This window comes from Lepisosteus platostomus, chromosome 3, assembly GCF_059453375.1.
Source record: "Lepisosteus platostomus isolate fLepPlt1 chromosome 3, fLepPlt1.hap1, whole genome shotgun sequence".
In the NCBI taxonomy this organism is placed as follows: Eukaryota; Metazoa; Chordata; class Actinopteri; order Semionotiformes; family Lepisosteidae; genus Lepisosteus; species Lepisosteus platostomus.
Window position 1 is genome coordinate 22,446,275 of NC_142613.1, and position 22,115 is coordinate 22,468,389.

The 22,115-nt window shown below is 36.8% G+C and overlaps 1 protein-coding gene across 1 annotated transcript in view; it reads left to right on the forward strand.

The window, feature by feature from the left end:
* The window catches only part of xkr6a (XK related 6a), a 163,510-nt gene that overhangs the window by 47,111 nt on the left and 94,284 nt on the right, over positions 1 to 22,115 (forward strand). The window lies entirely within an intron of this gene.

The following is a 22,115-nucleotide window of genomic DNA, read 5'->3' on the forward strand; positions in this document are numbered from 1 at the left end:
CTTTATAGAGAGCAAAACAAATGCACAGGATTTATTTTCAGATAAACTTCTGCAGAGAGTATCTTAGGAGCAATGACACCATGGCATTAGTAAGAGATTTCATTCTTGAGCCCTGCTAAGTTTAAAGAAAATGACCTGCAGACAGTGAAACCATTATTATATGTAGAGATATTATTTCAGTAAACTAGATGAGTGATAAGTTTCCCAAAAAAGGAACTGGAATGTGGATTTACTCTATGTGCCTGTCTGGCCAATTTAAGGTGCAAGAAGTACAATGCTTTTTTCTCATACATCTTGGGCAATTTTGACTAACATGAAATCTTATTCAGCTGATATATCTTAACATCCAATAAAAAATACACAAGTTGTGATGTACATAATTATTTCTTTCTGCATACACATCTGTGTTTGCATTTTAAAGAACTCATGTGGAATAAATGTTTCAGATTAGGAAATAGGAAAAGACTCCCCTACCAGGAAGTGTGTTACCCTGAATAAATCTCTGAACCTTTTGGCGTTCTGGTGATAGGATGATCAGCGAAGATAGTTAGAATATTATTGTTTTTGCATTGCATTAGATTCCACTTAAAACACTCTTCAAATAAATTACTGCAGTACAGTATATACAGTAGGAGCCTTTGAAACAAAGATGTTTAATATCCGCAGTACATTGCATCCATTTCATGAAAAAAACCGCTCAACTACTTGTTTAATTTGTTCACAAGTAGAAAATACTCTTATGATACCTTATGATTTGGTCGTGCCTCATATCTAAGTTTTTTTTTCTTTATTTTAAGGTTTCAAGAATACCTGGCTCCACCCTTGTTTGTTCATTTAGAAGTAAACCCATCCTGCTATTTTCAAATTGCAGACTCTTGTGCAACCTTGGATATCACTGGAATATTGTCTATATAAGCAAACATAGGAGCAGAGTGGAAAGGAATATTAGATGATTTTCTGAAAAATTATATGGAATCTCCAAACTCACAGCTAATAATGACTTATTTTTCCTTTTTTCTTTGTTTCACATTCAGCTGATCGTAACACAGAGCCTATATCACATATACGTTTAGAGCTAGACTTAAAAGACATTTCAAATAGCACATATTGCTCACTGTTAAAAATACAAATTTACATTGTGATTACTCAGTCTTATTTGAATTTACTTTTGAATATTAAAGAAATCACATCATTAAAAACATCCCATTCAAAACTATGCAATGAGCCCCCTGCAGTTTTTCTGCTTTTTCAGAAAACTGTTTCATAACACTTGTGCATTTCTGTAACTGAGCTCAGATTAACCACATTTAAATTTGAATTCCATGATTGAATTGGTCTGTAATACATTGAATTATTTACTGCATAACTCTTTTACTCTATGGATTCTTCTTTTTTCTTCTCTTGCAGTCTTGGTAATCTGTAAATAAACATTATTTTGTTTAATGAAATTCATTTCGTTCAGTTTCTTTTTTTATTTCAAAGACAGGAAGGAATATCCCATTTGATAATCCTTTCCTGGAAAATTTTAATGGAAAATCCATTGGTTCCCACAGGCTTTTGAATTGTTTGTTTTTAATATTTGCTACAGTGCAAAGCTGTCACTGCTAGGAGCTACTATACAAAGGACGATCCCAGAGGTCTAATCTAAGATGATTTGTGTAAGATGGTACACAAAGAAAAGGTTATCCTTAAAAAATAGGTGTGTTTGCTTTGTGTATCAGTCCCTCTGTTCCACTGTCTTTTCTGTAGTCCGTAGATTGTGTGTGGAGAAACACAAGGCACACATTTCTCTAGTCTTTACTATAGATGAAGCAATTTTAAGTAAAAAGTGTATGGAAATGGTACACAAAGTCATAAAATTGTAAGCATTCTCATATGTTCCATTTAAAGGGCCTGTGTATCCATTTATATCTTTGGAGACTCCTATTTCACATGTTTAAATGCAGTTTGTATTTAAAAAATAAAACATACAATGGATTGTAAATGCAAAATGAGAGTATCTTTGTCTCTTTTAATCTCTTGTCAATTGGTGGTGTGGCTGCTTGTCATCAGTTATCCTGTTGCAGTCCCTGGTGCTTTATTTAGTAAAATTCTATTACTGATACAATGTATTTTCCATCAGTTTATGCAGTTCCTTTTGTGAAACTAACATTCTAGCTAGCAGAATAAAGCCTTGAGCTGCAGGAGCTAAATATCATTGATCTGTGGTCTCCAAATAAAGAAAGGAAAGAAGTAGGCAGGAAAATATTAAATTAAAAGCTGTCATTAACTCCTAGAATGCAAAGACATGAATTAATTTAAAAAAAAGGCACAAGTGCATTTTGCAGAGTTATAATAAATGTAATTTGCATTAAAGAAAATGTGTTGGGATAATTAAATTACTAGTATCTGTATGAGGACCACTGCTCTTCCTAATTTGTAACAATGATCTAAATTCTGTTACAGTTAGTAACATAGAGTGCAGATTATACCAAAATATTAGCCAACACTGTTGAAACTGCAACTGAAATTGAAATTGAAAGGTTTAGATAAAATTCAGGATGCATAGCAAATGACATTTACTATGGATAAATGCAGTTGCTGTCTGCATGCAAATCCATAAACTATAAATACAAAACAGGAAACAATATACAAAAGGTAATTTATGAAAGAGACTCAGGTGTTTGTTGACATCATTTTCATCTTACAAAGTGAAAAAACAGTCAGAAGAGTAAAATTCAAATCAAAGGATGTTAAAATTGAAGTATGCACTACGTAGGCCTCATTTACAATATTGCATACTGTTTTGGTCACCACATTACAAAAAATACTACTGCTCTGGAATCAGTCCAGAAAAGAGCACCCAGATGCATTCTGGGACTTAATGGAATGTCCTACACTGACAGGCTGAAGGAACTGAACCTTTGTGGTCTTTGAACAGAATATTTAAATGTATTAACAAAGTTAATGTGATGGATTCTTCCAAATGAACGACAGAATGAGCAACAGCACTGTTAAAACTGAAACGGAATGCCCATGACTTGGCAGTTATTACGAACTTGCAGTGGTATAAGTGAAAACTACCTGAAGAAGGCTCCACGGCCGAAACGTGTTTTCTGTCTTCTCTTTTCAGCATGGAATAAACCTATTACTTGTTCTTTTGCAGCCTACGCATGCTGATGCAGCTACCCACCTGAACGACTTCAAACTACATTATTCTACCATTTGATGTGTAGCCTGAAAAATTACATTTGGCTGTGGCAGCTCTTGTTTTGGAGTAAGGTGGGAACATCCATCAATTTTCTAACCATTTCTTCCAATTCAGGGTCGTGGGGAAGCCAGAGCCTATTTTGGCAAGCAATGCACGCAAGGCAGGGTACACCTTGGACGGGAAACTAGCCCACCACAGGGCAGACTCACACACAAACAGGCGTGCACACACTGACACCTAGGGCCAGTTTTTCCAGAAGCACTTAACCTACCAGAATGTCTTTGGAACGTGAGAGGAAATTGGAGCAACTGGAGGAGACCCAGATGAACATGTTCAGAAAATACAAAATCCACAGTGCATCCTAGGTCTGAAATTGAACCTCGGGCCTCTGCACTCCAAGGAAGCACTACTGACCACTGCTCCACCGTTCTGTCCAAAGGGGGCATCATTGGAAGGAGATGAATACCTTTGCACTAGGACTGCCCGAATAGTATATTGCCTGGAACTTGGAATAGGATAGTTGTCTATTCCATGTTGTTGTTAGGATTGTTAAATTGGACATATTGAACATATGCTCACATGGGGGATCTGAGTTGCCTTCAGATTAATATATGCAACAGGGAGGACTTTGTAAATCCCACTCCCAAATTTTTGAAACAACCAAGAGAAGCTGGTGTTGGGAAATGAGAAAGAAGGAGATTAAACATAACACATAACATTACGTTATTAAATACTCTTATTTCATTATTATATTATAACATTCTTTTGTCCACTTCAGGACCTGAGAACAGACAACTAAGACATTTAAGCTCAAACCAGCAGCTGCCAAAATGACACCGTTGCTGAAACTGAAGTTCAGACACCAGTCATAACGACTTCATTCTCTAGAACAATACAACTTTGCTATACCTTGAAGACTCAACAACAGTATGCAGCTTCCCTGGAGCTGAGGCACTCGCAACATTGTCGTTGTTGTAGTTGTTAATGATGATATAGGGGCTTTTAACAGTAGTGTAGGCCACACTCTACATATATAACCAATATAATATATGGCTGAATGTATGGTGTTCTTAAGAAGGCTTCAGCATTGTTACACATTGGAATCGTTTCTATATCAAAAACTATATGTGACTATCTGTAAAGATGCTGTGAATGAGATGGGCACCTGTTGAGTAAAAAGATCTACAGGAAATGTGAAAATGTAAACTAAAATGTAACAGGTTATAATCCAAAGAAAATATTCAGAATGGATACACCGAGTGGAAACAAAAAGACTCCCAGCAAAACAAAATGTTAATGATCACGTGATTAAATGCATATACCTAAATGCCTGGAATATTAGGATCAAAATAAAATAGGAGTTATGGGTAATCGTGATAGATTTAGAATCACTGAAATGGAGCTAAGAGTTATGTTAACATATACAGCAGTTTGGTTGTGCAACATTTAAGTGAGGTAAAGATGGAAGAGGTATAGAGCTTTCAGGCACAGGAACATAACCTAAAAGGATCAAGGGTAAAGTAACATCCAAAAGGCATAGTGTGCTATACTACACGAAATTCATGAAATCAACAAAGAATGGATAAAGGTAGGAGTGGTTATGGTGGGAGTTTTTAACTCTTAACACTCTTAACTCTTAAAGCAGATGAAACTGAAATGGTAGATAATGTTAATGGCTGCTTTTTTCCTCATTTAATCAAAGCACATATCAGAGGATATGTCTGCCTTATTATAATGTGTTCAGCAAGTTAGAATACATTAAAAGGATGAGATACAGTTGTGGTTATAGTATGGTATGTTTGGAGTATATTTTGGAATTGTACAGATAGTCTGAAAGGTTTACAATTTCAGGAAAGCAGACTATGAAGAAAAGTGAATTTTAAAAAATGTCATAGGGTAGATAATGAATTGGCAGAGATTGAATAGCAGCAAAATGAATGTTTCTGCTTGAAGCCCAGAAGAGGTTCATCACAAGATTAGGGACATTAAAAGACAGAAAGCAACAGCCTAAATGGCTTAATATGCCAATTAAAAAAATACAAGGAGAAACAAAACACTACATACAGTTAGGTGATTAAAAAACAGGATCCATGTTTTTTAAGGGAATGGCATTTAGGAAACTACAAATGAGAGTTTAAAAGGGTTTGCTCAAGAGATTTAATATTGCCGTGAATACGGAAATGAAAGGTGTTTTTCAGAATATAACAGCTGAAGAAAAAGGTGGTTGTATAGAGTCTCAGAGGTCATAAGGGAAATTTTTATGAAGATAAAAAGGAAATGGCTAATGTATTAAATTACTTTTCGTTTAGGTGTTCAGTAAATACAAAATTGACAGTTTGCTCTGGTTAAGTTAAAGCAAAGCCTACTGTAAGTAACAGTGGCATAGAAGAGACAAGTTTACGAGGACTAGAAGCACATAAGATACATTTCAAGGGCATGATGTTATTATTCTACCAATGGTTAAGAAATAATGAAGATATGGTCTTCAAAGGCTGTTAGTAAAATTATTTAAATACACAAGACTGGGCTAATATACCTTCCATATGGTGACAAAACTGAATTGAAAAATTTGAGACCAATAAACCTTCTGTTACATATATATAAGATTGTAGAAACAATAATTAGAGGTAGAATCCAGGATAATCTATATGGCAATAGGATTAACAGGGTGAGTCTAGAATGGATTTAGACAATGTGGATCTTGTTTAATTTTTTAGGGGTCTCTTTGAACAGCAGTAATGCATACAAACTGAGCAAATGATATGGTATATATATAGATTTTAAGAAACAGTCATAAACGTTTCTCAAAATACAGGTGTCAGGTGTTCAAGAAAATGCATGCATGGATTAAGAACTGATTAATGAACAGAAAATTAAAATCTAGCAACTAAAAGTATTTTAAATATCAGATTTACCACGGGCAAATATATAAGACCACTGCTCTGTTTTACTGTACTGTATATCTATAATCTAGATTCTAGTACAGTGAGTTCTATACTTTCTAAGCAATGTGCCAAAGCAATAAAATAGTAAAACAATGTTATCATGTTTATAGTATTTAAATCAAGGCATGTTAAATTAAAATTGTACAATACACTAGTAAGACTTCATTTAGAATGCTGCGTACAACAGGTCACCACGTAAAAAATAAATTGTTTCTCTGGAATCAACCAGAGAGCAGCAACCATATACTTTCTTGGCTCATAGTAATGCCCAACACTGGCTGACCAAAAAAAGTAAATCTACGTCATTGACAAAGTGGAATATGACTATGGATTTCTTGTCCATAAAGCTGTATATATATATCAGGAAGCACTACTTTTCACAGAAGGTTGCAGCCTGGAAAATGTGTAGCATTTTCCAGGCTGCAACAGAACTAATAGTTGAAGGTGATTAGTTCTGCCAAGAACAGGATAGATAGATGGATCGAATTCTCAGCCAGAAGCCATATCACCCTACAGCTCTGGCAGCCCACTAAAACTAAGCAGGTGTGAACCTGGCCAGTACCTGGATGAGAGACATTCTGGGAAAAACAAGGTTCAAACAAGGTTGCTGCTAGAAGTGGAGTTACTACGGCCACTAGGGGGCGCTTACCCTGCGGTCTGTGTGGGTCCTAATGCCCAAGTATAGTTCAAGTTCAAGTTCACGTTAATTTGTCATTCCAGCCATATACAAGTATACAGTGGAACAAAATATCGTTCCTCCTCGTCCACGGTGCAAATACAGGCAGGACAGACAGGACACTGACATAGACATTGTAGACAGAGTACACATAGTGCAAAGTGCAGATAGTGCAAATCACAAGGTAACTACATAATACAATATTCACAACACACTGGGGGGAATTAAACCCTGTTTTTGGAATTGGGGTGGGTGCAAGTAGATTCCAGGGTGTTGAGGAGGTTGACAGCCTGTGGGAAGAAGCTGTTACAGAGTCTGGTTGAGCTAGCCTGTACACCTGATATATTTTCCCAAATGGTAGGAGGGCAAAGAGTTTGTGGGAGGGGTCATCTACTATACTGGCGGCCTTGTGTCAGCAGCATTTGTGATAGGTGCCGGAAATGGAAGGGATTGAGGCTCCAATGATCTTTTCAGCTGTTTCCACAATTTGTTGCAGGGTCTTGCGGTCTGAAGCGCTGCAATTCCCATAGTGATGGGGCAACTATAAAATAAAGATGCTGCCCTTCGGATGAGATGTAAAACCGAGGTCCTGACTCTCTGTGGTCATTAAAAATCCCAGGGCGTTTCTCGTAAAGAGTAAGGGTGTTACCCTGGCATCTTTGCCAAATTTCCAATTGGCCCTTACCAATCATGGCCTCCTAATAGTCCCCATCTCTGAATTGGCTTCAGTACTCTGCTCTCCTCCCCACTGATAGCTGATGTGTGGTGAGCGTTCTGGCGCACTATGGCTGCCGTCGCATCATCCAGGTGGATGCTGCACCTTGGTGGTGGTGGAGGGGATCCCCATTACCTGTAAAGTGCTTTGAGTAGAGTATCCAGAAAAGCACTATATGAGTGTAAGCAATTATTAATTATTATTATCAAATATCAAATAAATGACCTAGGATCTATGACCTAATGATCTAGGAAGGAGTTGTTGGGCAATATCCTCAAAAAGGAAAGAATATTGTTGTAAACATGGGAATTGTATAAATATCCATCCATCTGTTTTCTGACCACTTTATCCAATACAGAGTCATGGGGGAGCTAGAACCTATCTTGGCAACAACAGGTGCAAGGCACACCCTGGATGAGACCATAAAAACACAAACTCACTCCAGGGCCAGTTTTCCCAGAAGCCAATTAACCTACCTTGTCTGGTATGTCTTTGTACTCCAAAGCACCCAGAGGAAACCCATGTGAGCACAGGGAGAACACACAAACTTCACACATATAGGAGCTGAACCCAGGGTTGCAAGGAGGCCATGTTAACCACTGTGCCACCTTGTCACCCATTTTGTACATAAATATAGTAATAACATTAGGAACAATTAGAGCCAGAAGGTCAATCCTGACACCAAGCTGCTTAGCAAACAAATTAATAAAAGGTATCTTGTCAATCCTTTGTCAAAAATGTGAGTACCTGACTCCAGTATTTTACAAAACTAAAAATAAATCATCTAGTTTCTCAAATATGAACAAACCCAGGCACTGTTCAAACGAGATACATACAGTTAAAGGAAGGTAAAACCATTTTGTATTCAATAAAATATCTTACTAAGGTGGACAAAATTGCTCTCAAACCTTATTCTAAATAGATTTGGAAAATGGAACATTTCTACCTACTATTATTCACCAAAAATGTTTTTTTATGTAACAGGTACCACAAGAAATGAAATAAATATTTTCGGAACTGTAGACATAGTCCCTTTTCTGAAAATGTACAGTATCTTCTATAGTCAAATACCAGATAGTTTTCTAAATATCAGAGAGAATGCCCATAGCACTCTAATTCTGCTCTGTAAAACACAGTACCCACTCAATATGATGCTTTTTTGTCATTCAGACAAACTAGATAAAAATGAAGTATCCACTTAATATATTGAGTGGGTCTCCTGGACCGGTCTATTATCTCTGGCTCTTGATATTGTCACCATATTAGAGTGTTTGTTACACATGTCCAATAATATATGAAAGTGGTTTTATACTGATGTACAAAGGTAACCCTAATAAACCCATGAAATGTTGCAACGTCATCAGCATATAGGGGCTCCAATAAAATACCACACAGAGTAGCCTGATGAGAACCCCTAGAAATAGAGACTTGGAAAACACTGGGTGTCTGAGAGACAAAGGGTTTATAAAAATATAACAAATTAATTTAGTTCCTATATAGCGATATTCCCATTCCAGACAATCAAAGGCCTTTTTATTATCTAGAGAAAAATTGTGCACGACGTTCTGGTATTAATATTGCTGTGAATTATACAAAAAACACAGCAAACTACTGTATCTGTAGCCAGCAAGTCTCTAAAAAATATCTTGATCATAATGAATCAATTTACCCATGTAATTCTCAGGTCTATATACAGTATGAGTAGTTTGGCATATGGGTTAGGATCCAGTTTTATTAGGCACAGAAGAAGGAATCTGTGTTTGAATGTCAGCAAATTTTTCCATTTGAATTCATTAATTAATACAGTGAAAGTTCACCAACATTGCTTTCTTACAATATACAGTTTTGTTGTAAAGGAAATTATAGCAAATAAAAGATAAATTAACTGATTGATTTGTTGCAGAATCTGAACGTGAGATGATGGCTCAATCGGCTATTATGAAAATAATTATGCATAGCCTAGTTTATAAAACAAATTACAAGTTGTCTAAGCAAAACATTGACCTCTGTCCTAGTGATACCCCATTCAAGTGAAGCTGTTTCAGAGAAACAACTTTTGAAGCCCTTCACTGCATTCTGGAAAATGCAAGATGAAATTAATCAAGTTTGGTTTGAAGTGGGAGCTGAAATAATTCAGTCTGTATTAAAGTTGTGCAGAAGTATCATTGTGTGCCTTTATATGGTAAAACAAGTAATGCACTTGTTACAAGTATTATCTTACAGTACTTTGTGTTGTGATCTAAAAAAACTACTCATTGAATTGTCCACATTTGAACTATAAAAATGAAATCAGGCCTATAAAATGATTTGTTTGGCAGTCACTAACTCTTTAAAAGATGGATAAAATACTTGCCAAGTATCAGCTAGCCCTAGGTCAGATCCAAATCTGTGTATATAGCAACAGATTTGTGGCTACCGTGTTGTGCACACAATCAACATAAACTATTCAGTGTTCTGACAACAGTTTGCTCATTGAAGTAAAGAAATCTGGATTAAAAAAACAATGGAGAATGATCTGAAAATAAAAGTGCTGTTTTTACTCATTAAACTTTTTAAATGCAAAATAAAAAAAATGCTATCCTCTGTTCTCCAACACCCCTTACACACAGAAGAGAAAGCAGAGAATATCAGTGCTATATAATTGAAATACCCTGTATTTCATTAGTTGATTAATAGAACTACTAATATAACAACAACATAATATTGTGTTAGCAAATCTAGGGACATCATGTGGTTTAAAGTGAGACTCCTTTATGAAGGCAACATCTGTTTTCTTTTTGTGTGAAAATCTAGGAAACTAACGTACTTGTTAGGACAGTATACACAACATATACACTAGGAGAGGAAATTCAAATTAGCTACAAATATTAAAGATAACTTCAAGAGTCAGAGAAAATATGCAAAGTAATCCAAATCTAATGTAAGTTGCACTAATTAAAAAAACTCAAGGAGTGAGATTATACAAGTGAGATCATAAAAACACATTAAGACATTAATATGATTTAGGGTACTTATAATTTCCCTTCTATAGCAAAACAATGCACACCACCTCCCACAACCCCAGTACTACGGGTGGTGGAGTGGCTCTGTGGCTAAGGATATGCGCCAGTGGCTGGAAGATTGCCAGTTCATATCCCACGGCTGGCAGAGAAATCCTACTCCATTGGGCCCCTGAGCAAGGTCCTTAACCCCAACTGCTCCAGGGGTGCTGTAAAATGGCTGACACTGCGCTCTGACCCCAAGCTTCTCTCCCTGTCTGTGAGTTTCATGGAGAGCAAGTTGGGGTATGTTGGGGCCAATAAAGTGTGATCTTATAATGCTTAAAAACAGAGAGAGAACATATGAACAGTGCTCAGAGTGTTAAAGAAGCTAGAATTGAAACTTTAGAATTGAAAATAGAAGGAATTTCTTCAGACAAAATTCTGTGGGTTGGTGAAGCCAATTCCCTGGGATTCTTCAAGAATTGATTGGATAAGATCCTCAGGTCGTTATTGATTGGTCAAGATGGATCATCGATTTCCTTTTGTTTATAATTGCTCTAATCGTATGTTTTGACCTTGTTGAAGGCTTTGTACTATAGTGTGTTGTGATGCATTAGCTGTTCCAGTATACAAATTCAAGCCTAGCTCTTTTCTTAATTTCCTATGCCTAGAATATGCCTAGGGCATACCCCATTGGAAACATTTTTCAACACTATGCTGGTTCATCAAAGAATTGCCAATGCCAGATATCATTATAGTCTCCTTAAAACCGATTGACTAATGCTTACAATCCAGGCTGAAACTGATTATTTACAGTCATATACATGGGTGCCAAAAGTACTGATATTCATCTAGGTTTCCAGGTCCTGAAATGGCAAAGAAGTAGTTATAATTGATTTTCAGTCTTCTGGATGTCCAAGTGTAAATGAAAGGCTTCTGTCATGATTAAAGTAATATGTCAGTGTATAATCAGGTCACAGCTTTGATCATTTTGGGGTTTTTTTAGAAATGATTGGTTAAAAGACGAATTGCCTTCATAACAACATTATTAAGGGGGATGCATATAATTGAAAAAAACTGTGAACTATCAACTAGTTTTATGTAGTTTTAACATAGTTTTAAAAGGTGAGTCTTATATACACAATGCAGCAAAACAAAGTGCACAAACTTCACATGAACTCTAATTGTTTTTTAAAGATGAAAGCCTCAAGGATAACACTAGTAAGGATCTTTTCCTTTAATATTGAAATGTGGTTTCTTCAGAATTTCCAGGTGTTAAATTTTGAACTAATATATTAATAGAGTAATATTCTTTCTGCCTTAGCCATCGAGTGTACTCCTTGAGAACACGGGGAGAACTCCACGCAGATAAAGTACCACCCCAGTAATTGAAACCAGGGCCTCAGTGCTGCGAGGCAGCAATGCTAACTACTGCACCACCGTGCAGCAAATTATTTTTTATTTTGGTAGTTAGGAATTTCATGAATATATGACGAATATAAAAAAAAAACTTTTATAAAAAAGTACTCCTATGTTTATATAAAGTGAAATGTGCTACTGCTCGTATAAATATGTGTGCTGCCTATTGTAAAGTTAATAGTGTTAGTTTATGAAAGTCTGAAAGATATTGCTTTGAAATATTTAAGTCGAAACAAGAATTTGATTAGAATTGACATTTCTTTACCGAGGCGAAAATATAGTAATAGAAGGAAAACAGAAAAAAGAGGATTCATGTTGCTCAGGAAATGCTGAACACAGAGATGTTTTTCATGCTTGTGAGTAGTGACTGTGAAGGCAAACTCTCTGGCTTTTTAATTTTAGTTTTCTTAAACATAATAAGTGGTGTGCTTCCATTTTGTAACTTTATCGGTTAAAAGCATTCATCTTTTTATATGCAAATGCAAGGTTTGCTTAAAAGAGTTAATCTCCAGTCTTTGCAATGTGTTTTAAAGATGTAATTAGGGGGTAATTGATGAGCTGAGCTATTGGCTGCCAGCCATAATGGAAGGAACTTCTGGTGAAAAGGGTTCTATTTTTGTTCTGTCTCTGTGTTATGCTCATCTGTCAGTGAGTGATAAATCAGATGCCAAATCCTAAAATGTGCATTAAAAGGTCAACATATAGTAGATGGACCACAGAGTCCAATCATTTTTAAATTACTAATCTGGAAACCCACAATATTGTTGTGTGTAAAACCTTTGCTGTGGGAAGCCTTAATTAATTTAAAGGATATAAAAATATCGAGGCCTCTGAAAAACCCTATGAGCATAATCTACTCAGTCATCAACAAATTAAAGATAAATTGTACCACCCAGACACTGCCTACATCAAGCCATGTCTCCAAACTGAGCAGCTTGGCAAGAAGGAAACTGGTGAGGGATGGCATTATGAAGTCAATGATAACTTTGAAAGAGCTACAGAGTTCAGTAGTAGAGATGGGATTAAATTTGCATCAGTCAATGATGTTCCAGTTGCTCCACAAAGCTGGCTTGTGGCAGAGTGGAAAAATCATCTCATATCTCACATGGAGTTTGCACAAAAGCACATGAGTAATCCTAAAAAAATGTCCGAAAAGGTTGTTGTGTTCAAATGACATCAGATAGAACTTTTGGTCTAAATGCTGAGTGTTTGGCACAGACCCAACCCATCACATTTCCAAATCAATACCACCCCTACAGTCAAGCATGATAGAAAGAGCATCATGCTATGGGGATGTTTCTTCTCAGAAGGGACTGGAAGGCTTGTAAGGATTGAAGAGACAGAGCAAAGTACAGGCAAACAGTAGAGAAAACCCTGTTTCAGTAAGCTAAAGACTTAATACTGGGGTGAAAATTCACCTTTCGGCAGGACAAAGATTAATAACACTGGGTCAAAGCTAGATTGCAGAGGCTTTAGAATAAGAAATTAAATGTCCTTGAATGACCCAGTCAAAGTCCTGACTTGAATACTATTGAGAATCAGAACAGACATGAAAAATGTTGGTTATGATCGATCTCCAAGCACCTTGTCTTCCAGGACAACAATGCCCCCACCCACAGAGTACATGTGTTCACGCAGTAGTTTGATGGGTAGGACATTAATGTTATCCATATAGAATAGCATGGCCTTCTCAGTCACCAGATCACAAACCCAATCTAGAATTTATGGCATATTCTGGAATGATATTGTACCTAAGAAAGCGTTTGCACCTCCGTTGAGCAAGCTTCTCAACCTTGGTACAACCAGTTATCTTGTGGAAGAATGGTAACATATCCCTCCTGCAGGACTCCAGACGCTTGAATGACTCTGTGCCAGTCTGCATTTAGACCTCCTGACTACACATCGTGACTCAGCTCCTTAGTAAATTATTTTCAGTTTTTTTACCACTATCTGGTTACAGTAGCACTTTTCATAAACTGACATTTCCAAACTGAAAGGAAGTATCCCATGATCACTTTTTATCTTAAAAAAATGTAGGTAACGGCACATCCATCTTTGGATGGCCTCTTTAAAAAAATAGTAATAGAATATGCAAAAGAAATGGGTGGGATGATTCACAAACGTTTTTCCTTGACTGAATGAAATTAAGAACAGAGCTAGGCTTGAATTTGTATACTGAAACAGCTAATACATCACAACACACTATAGTACAAAGCCTTCAACAAGGTCAAAACATAAGATTAGAACAATTATAAACAAAAGGAAATCAATGATCCATCTTGACCAATCAGTAACGACCTGAGGTTCTTATCCAATCGTTTCTTGAAGAATCCCAGGGAATTGGCTTCACCAACCCACAAAAGTTTATCTGAAAAAATTCCTTCTATTTTAAATTCTAAAGTTTCAATTCTAGCTTCTATTAATACTCTGAGCACTGTTCATATATTCTCTCTCTGTTTTTAAGCATTGTAAGATCACACTTTATTGGCCCCAACATACCCCAACTTGCTCTCCATGAGACTCACAGACAGGGAGAGAAGCCTGGGGTCGGAGCGCAATGTCAGCCATTTAAACAGCACCCCTGGAGCAGTTGGGGTTAAGGACCTTGCTCAGGGGCCCAATGGAGTAGGATTTCTCTGCCGGCCATGGGATATGAACTGGCAATCTTCCAGCCAAATATGTAGTCTATTTCTTAGGTCCTTTGTATCTCTTGCAAATGTATTGGTTGTTTCGCTGTCCTTTCATTATATTTAAATAATTCTGGACATTGCTGTAAATCCTTGGTCCACAGAGTTTGAATGAGAGGCTTACTTGTCCTCCTTGAAATTCAAATCCAATCTTCTGGATTCTAGTAACTTGGGAATCTGAAGCCTTCTTGTGCTTTCTGCAACCAGAAGCCAGTTATTACTCTGGTAAAGAAATTCTATCTGCTATAATGTTCTCCATACACTGCAAAGAGTTAAATCTTCTGTTTAAGTTTTATGAATTGTAAAATATGTGAACATTTTCAGAGATTTATCAGTGGTATATGTTCACCTGTAAAACAACTCAACATTTTTCACTGCTTCTTTTTTATAGCCATAGCATCACACATTGCCGGCATTTTTCATGAACGGTTCTACATCAATGTGCAATGTTTAATAATAATAATAATTGCTTACATTTATATAGCACTTTTCTGGACACTCCACTCAAAGCGCTTTACAGGCAATGGAGACTCCCCTCCACCACCACCAATGTGCAGCATCCACCTGGATGATGCGACGGCAGCCATAGTGCGCCAGAACGCTCACCACACATCAGCGATCAGTGGGGAGGAGAGCAGAGTAATTAAGCCAATTTATAGAGGGGGATTGTTAGGAGGCCATGATTGATAAAGGCCGATGGGAAATTTGGCCAGGACGCCAGGGTACACCCCTACTTTTTTCGAGAAACACCCTGGGATTTTCAATGACCTCAGAGAGTCAGGACCTCAGTTTTACATCTCATCCGAAGGACGGCGCCTGTTTAAAGTATAGTGTCCCCGTCACTACACTGGGGCATTAGGACCCACATGAGCAGCAGGGTTAGCACCCCCTGCTGGCCCCACTAACGCCTCTTCCAGCAGCATCCTTAGTTTTTCCCAGGAGGTCTTCCATCCAGGTACTGACCAGGCTCACATGGGCTTAGCTTCAGTGGGTTGCCAGTTGTGAGTTGCAGGGTGATATGGCTGCTGGTCAATGTGCAATGTTTGACACTATATATTGTTCTTCTTATATTTCCACAACAATTTCATTTTCTTCTGTAGACTAAATGTACAATTGGTAGACGTGGTTTTGACAAAATCACTATGAATAATTAAAAGAATACTGTATATTTTATAAAGAGTAGTATAAACAGTATATATACAATCTGACAAAATTAAGTTGGCTTTACATTGTGTGTAGAAGTAATGTATCCATTACGTTGCTTCCTTTAAATGCAAATTTATATTTTCACTGTACCTAAAGGGGTCCTTCGTATTGTAGATTTAATATTAATAATTAATATTTCTCCAACATATTATAACCACCACCTTGAGACCAGATCTTGTACTGGTCTTGGAGATCACCAAACAAGTTACCTTGCTAGAGCTCACATGGTAAAATCCCTGGGAAGATCATCTGGTGGAGGCCTTTGAAAGGAAGCTTGCCAAGTACAAGGGACTAGTCAGTGACTGTCGCAGCAGGGGCATGGCGGTCCAGGTCAAATGCCGAGGTTTTACAGCTCGATCACAGTTTAGGAGTCTCTGTGCGCGGGGCATTGTGTGGGAGAGGAGGAGATGAGGTATCTGCAAAACAACTGAAGCAGCAGAAAGAGCCTCATGATGCCTCTGGCTTAAGACAGGAGATCCATGGGGATTGTTTTAGTGTCATGTAGACACAAAGCTGAGATCTGACCAGCATCAACTGGGTCACCTGGAAGAGGGTGTATGATTCTGAAAGACCCGAAACACCCGATGAACCGAGAAACATCACTGATTATGTCTATAGGAGCATTAGTAGATGTATTAATTCAGTTAAAATAGGGGATTTATTTACTAATAAATTAAAATATCTTAATGGCATTAGTAATATTTGTTTATCTTTACATAAACATTTTGTCTTAGTAATATATTGACACATACACTCACTTTAACCTTGTAACCTTAATTGTCATGCAGAGATACTTGGTTTCTGTTTTCAAAAATATAAACAATCGATGAAAGGGGAATTTAAATTCCCTTAAATTTGATTAAAACCAAAATCTTACAACCTTTTTGATAGCAGTATCTCCTGAAACAAATTTAAATACTGTAGTTTTCAGTTTAATCAAGTCAGTTTAATCATTGGAAAGCCAAGACCATAGAAAAACAAATATTATACCTAATGTAGCCTTAAGAATATTCTTAATATAGAATATTCTAAAGTCTTGTATTCTTAACCTGGCAGTAAATCAACTAACATTAGCGTTTGTTAGAAAATGTTCACTTTGCTTTGTGTATCAAGAAGTTTTTTTCATCAACTAAGTTAATGTATTACACAAAACCTCTCATTACATGATAAATGTATTAATGTAATTTAGACAATTACTGCCCACTAATGATTGTTTCTGTTAAAGGTATCTTTGCAATATACATTTTATATATGTTTAAATAAAATGTATTGAGATATTGCCAACTTCACTGCAATAAAATCAAGCAATAAACGGAGATAAAATCTAATATATGGTGTGTAATAAGAGGTCCATATTACAACGCTGTACCCTCCATTTTCCAGTCTTAGAAGATAATTTAATCTTTTACCTGCCTGACTAAGCAGTATGTGTTATCTCACGAATGGTATCTCTACATTTCAATGAATTTGTTTAAAGCCCCATAGATTTTATAATTGCATATGTGTATGAAAATGATAAAGCACAAATGTTATCATCTGTAGTGTCAACTATAAGACTCCAGCAATGCTGAGAAACTTACACACTGCAGTGGGATGTCCTCATTAAAAAAACAGCAGCCTGTTAGCTTTAAAGAAAGATAAAGTGATAGGCAGGCAAGTATCATGAAAGTGGGCAGCACAGCTGGAGGTAAAGCAGGCTCTTCAGTAGTACGCTGTGTGTTCTTTTTCCTACACTTGCTTACAAGGGTGATTGTCTAGTGATAATCCAGTAGGGCTCTGCAGTCTCTTGCTTTGAGTCGGCACAAGCGATCTTCTCTCAGACAGCAAGCATGATAGATGGCTGTCTCAACACTAAGTCAGCACCGCCTTGTCAACTAGCTGATGAAGAATGAGGCCAGCTGGAGGAGGAGAGGAGCTAATGCAGGGTAGGTGGGGCCAGGGAAGGAAATTAGGCCACCCAGTAATTCATCATGACGAGGGGGGAGTTACAGTGCGTTTTCATTTGTCATTTAAGGAGAGCTACTTTACTGTCCTTCACGTGCGCTTGAACCAGGAAAGCAAATCAGTCCAGCAAACATTGCTCACTGGGGTATGTTAGTAGAAACATGCTAGAAAGTGCTTTTCCTTAGTTTGAAAAAGGAGGACTCCTTGAAAACAATTATCTGCTTTATATCATTTTAGTTTTTTTTGTTGCTTTTTTACAATTGTTTGCAGTGCTCATATTGTGAACTAATTGACTCTAATCACAGCTTTGTAGTTAACCATAATAGTTATATAATTGCACAACAAACATTTAATTCTATTTAAACCAGAAGAGTGCTTCTTAAAAAAGTTCAGCTATAGTATCAATAAGATTTCTCACAGTAGTAATCTTCCTAATGTGATTGCTGCATTGGTTAAGCAGGCTTGAATGTGCAAAATTGGTTTTAGGGGTAAGGCAGTCAAGGTACAATACACTGATGATTTCTAGGTTGGGCTTTCAGTTTGATAAATGGATTGCCCAAAGAGGGCCGACAATGTTATTCTGTGCTACAGTGCAGAGTTAAAGTTTGTGAACCCCCGATATACTGAATTATGGAAATTACAATTTCATTCCGTGATGTCCTTGTTTAATTGAAATCAATCCTTTCTTAAAAGGATTCATATTCACCAATTTAACATTTTTTGAGATAGTATATGAAGTAGTAAAAATGAATAATTAAGAATCACTTTACTTATTGTGAAATAATAATTAAAGCCTTAGTTTAAATAGTACATTAAAGGGGGTAATTAAAATCAGGTGATTATATATTTATAAATAATAAGTAACCAAGGACAGAGTTTAGGATATCTACCCTACAGTATATAAAGGTTAGAACATTTGTGAGCTTGGTCTTTACCAAATAGGTTAGTGGAAACAAGTCATTCCACGATCAAAAGAGATTTCAGAGGACCTCATAAAGCATCTAAATCTTCATCAGTCTGGAAGGGGTTACAAAACCACTTCTAAACATTTGGGGCTCCATCAGTCCACTGTCAGATATTCTACAAATGTTCATGGTGACTTTACCTAGAGCTGGTGGGTTTGCCAAGATCTCCCCAAGAGGAAGAAAGGCCTGCAGATCCCAAGGCATTACTCTGGGGTCCTTTGTGACTTCCTAGAAACGTTTCAAGCAATTATATGGAGTTTGTATGTTCTTTTCCATGTTTGTGTGGGTTTCCTCTGGATGCTCCAGTTTCTCCCTACAGTCCAGAGACATGCTTGTTTGTTTAGGTTGTCTTCTGGCCCTGGTGTGAGTGTGTGTCTTTGTCTGTGTGTCTTTCCTACATTTGATTGGTGTCCCATTCATGGTGTACCCCTGCCTTGTGCCTATTGCTTGCAGAGATAGGCTTCAGCCCCTTGTGAGCCTGAATTGGATGAAGCGGTTAGAAAATGTATGGATGGACGGATTGAACATTTTAATCCATTAAATGTGCACCAACCTAGCGGATTCACAGACCTTTTCTTAGGACTGTACAATTTACAGACCTCTGTTTTTTTAAGCTTAGACCCTCAGAGATGCCTTAGACATCTCATTCAGAGCTCTTTGATTATAAGAAATTATAAATAAGTATGCTCGCATTTACCATAATTACTTTAGCATTGGATAAAGTAAAAAAAATTAATAAGGATTGTTTGTGTAATTTCTTTATTGGTGTTTATCTGGGTTGTCTGAACATACATCTAAACCACTACACCATGTGGGGGATGCAAGATATCACAGTGCATGTCAGTAAAGTTTTGAAACTTTTGAAAATTTTATGAAGGCCCTAGAAGAGCAAAGCAGACCATCTTTGCCTTTTCTGCTGTGAAACACAATCACTTTCGATAGCATTTTATAAACCAGGCACAGCTCTGATCAACCCCTTGTGTTACAATAAATGTACTTTATGACAAAGACTCACATAGCACAGAATATAAAAGTACAATTGCAACATTCTTGGAGCACTGGTCATATTCAACTGACCAGTTGTCCAAGAATGTTGTACACTCTGTCTAGGTAGCTCAATAAGAACTATTCACTGCCAGAGTCAAACAACAGGTGTGCTGCCTGCTTTATCTAAGTGTTTTTTTAACATTAAGAAAATCTAAATCAATTCTACACTAGCATCACAGATGGCATCACAATGGTAAATTCATGGCCCGGGTTTTGAGACAACATTGATCTTACTGTTTAACTACATCCAGTTTGGTAGGTGGCTATAGGATAAATGGTCCAAGAAGATCAAAGAATCTTGACATTCACCATGGATAGGAGCAAAGAAAGCTACATGTTGTACAGTATCTCTGTCTTCTGATGTATACTTGTATATTACATCTGGTTAAAGGTTTATTCCTTCTTCGGGTGCGTGCTCCACAGCCAAAACGTTGTGTTTTCTTTCTTCTCTTTTCAGCTTGGAATAAACCTTTAACTTGTTCCTTGGCAGCCTATGCATGCTGCCGCAGCTACCTACTTGAAATATTACATCTGGGGCTGTGCATAGATTTGCCATTTGTTGAGCATTCAGGAAAATCTAAGTTGTCATTAGCAAATCATGTAAAACTACCTGGCATCAAAGTTACTATGAAGATTCTGTCTTGAGAGACTTGATTATCAACAGCCATTGTCAATGTGAGCACTTATCCCTAAAGTACTTGATTGCTGTCGCTGTTTCCAAGTCGTTTTGGGGGTTTTACTAATACATTTTTGTTTTTATATATATATAGTATATTATATTATCATACATTATATCTTCAGCAAAATGAAGTACTTTTTTATGTTGCTTAGGGCTTTGACTAACTCTGATTTCTTCATCGGTTTCAGGAGATGGCCAATCTGATCCTTGATTGGAAAGATTATTGCTTACATTCAGAGGCTGCAACATAGGAATTTCCTGAAATGTTTGAAGTTAATATTGATCCTGTTCCATTGTCACTCATAGTCCAATATTTTTTCCTCCAAGGGCTCAACAATTTTTTTTTTGTATCTGATGGAACAGATTTTTAAATTACAGTTTCTGGAGTCATTACCAAAGCTATAAAGATTATATGTTTCAGTCTGAGGCTTGTCTTTCCTACATTTCTGTTGTCTGTGTGTTTTGTGCTGGTCTTTTTAGTTCTGATATAATGCTCTTTGTCGAATGATAAAACATTACCTTTAGTTGTACTGTGCTTTCTGGAGGCTATTCATCCTTGCTTTCATCATAGTAGTCAGACTGATTTAAGCTTTTCTTCAGCTTTTGTACTTCATAGAGCAGCCTTCCCATGCTAAGGTCTGATGATGAATACAAAAAGTTGATGTTCTTTTTTGTAATATAATCATCACACTGCCTCCAGTGGGCATATCATAGTAGCTCTCAAGGGACTTTTTTTTAAAACCGGAGCATGTGTAAGACTATTATTTTATACACTAAGCTGAACTAACCAAATCCGATAAAATCTTTTAAAGTAGATTTGTGATGATTTGTGAAAGCACACTTCCATCTTTTCATAATTCTCTATCAATACCAGCCAGGAAAAGCCAATTCCATACACATTTTCCACACTGATTCTTCATTCTCTTTTATTTAAGTGCTTATGAAGCAAAATAAAATTCAAGATGAACTGGACCCTATAATCGGAATTAAAATTGGAACAAAAGTATCACATTGTTTCTTTATTTCCCCGGCACAATGTGACAACAATGCAATGAGGAGGCACAAACATAAAAGACAAATGAATACTTATTGACAACACTTAACACATACTGTACTTATAAACAAATATTATAATCCAATTATTTACAAATATTATAAGCAAATTATAATAGTTATAATATTTGACTGACTTTGAATCTAAGTTTAGTAGAATAGAGAGGTAATGGAGCTGGTTTCTAGTCAATAATAACCCTTCACAGCACAGTACTTTCAACAACTAATGCTAAAATAGGAGAACTGTTTCTCTAAACCAGATGGATTCAAATGGTACAAGTTCTGCCTGGTGGGTACTAAAAGGAGACAAATGTTTGCTAAAATATAAAAAAGACAGATATTTTTTCAATAGTAGTCTCTTCAGGATTCAGAAATACCTTGTAGGATTGAGTCCTCAAAGAATAGGCCTGATTTGCTGACTCTTAGGTTTGCAGAAAGGTGAAGCTTACTCATGGTACCTTGCTTCTTGGTCTTGGAAAGATGGATATGGCTAGCTTTTAATTTGATATACTAAGGAAAGTGGTTTTGCTCGACTGGCCACTCAACTCTCATCTTGCTAATCTGTTTTCTCATTTGGGTATTTTTTACTGAGGCCTAATTATACCTCA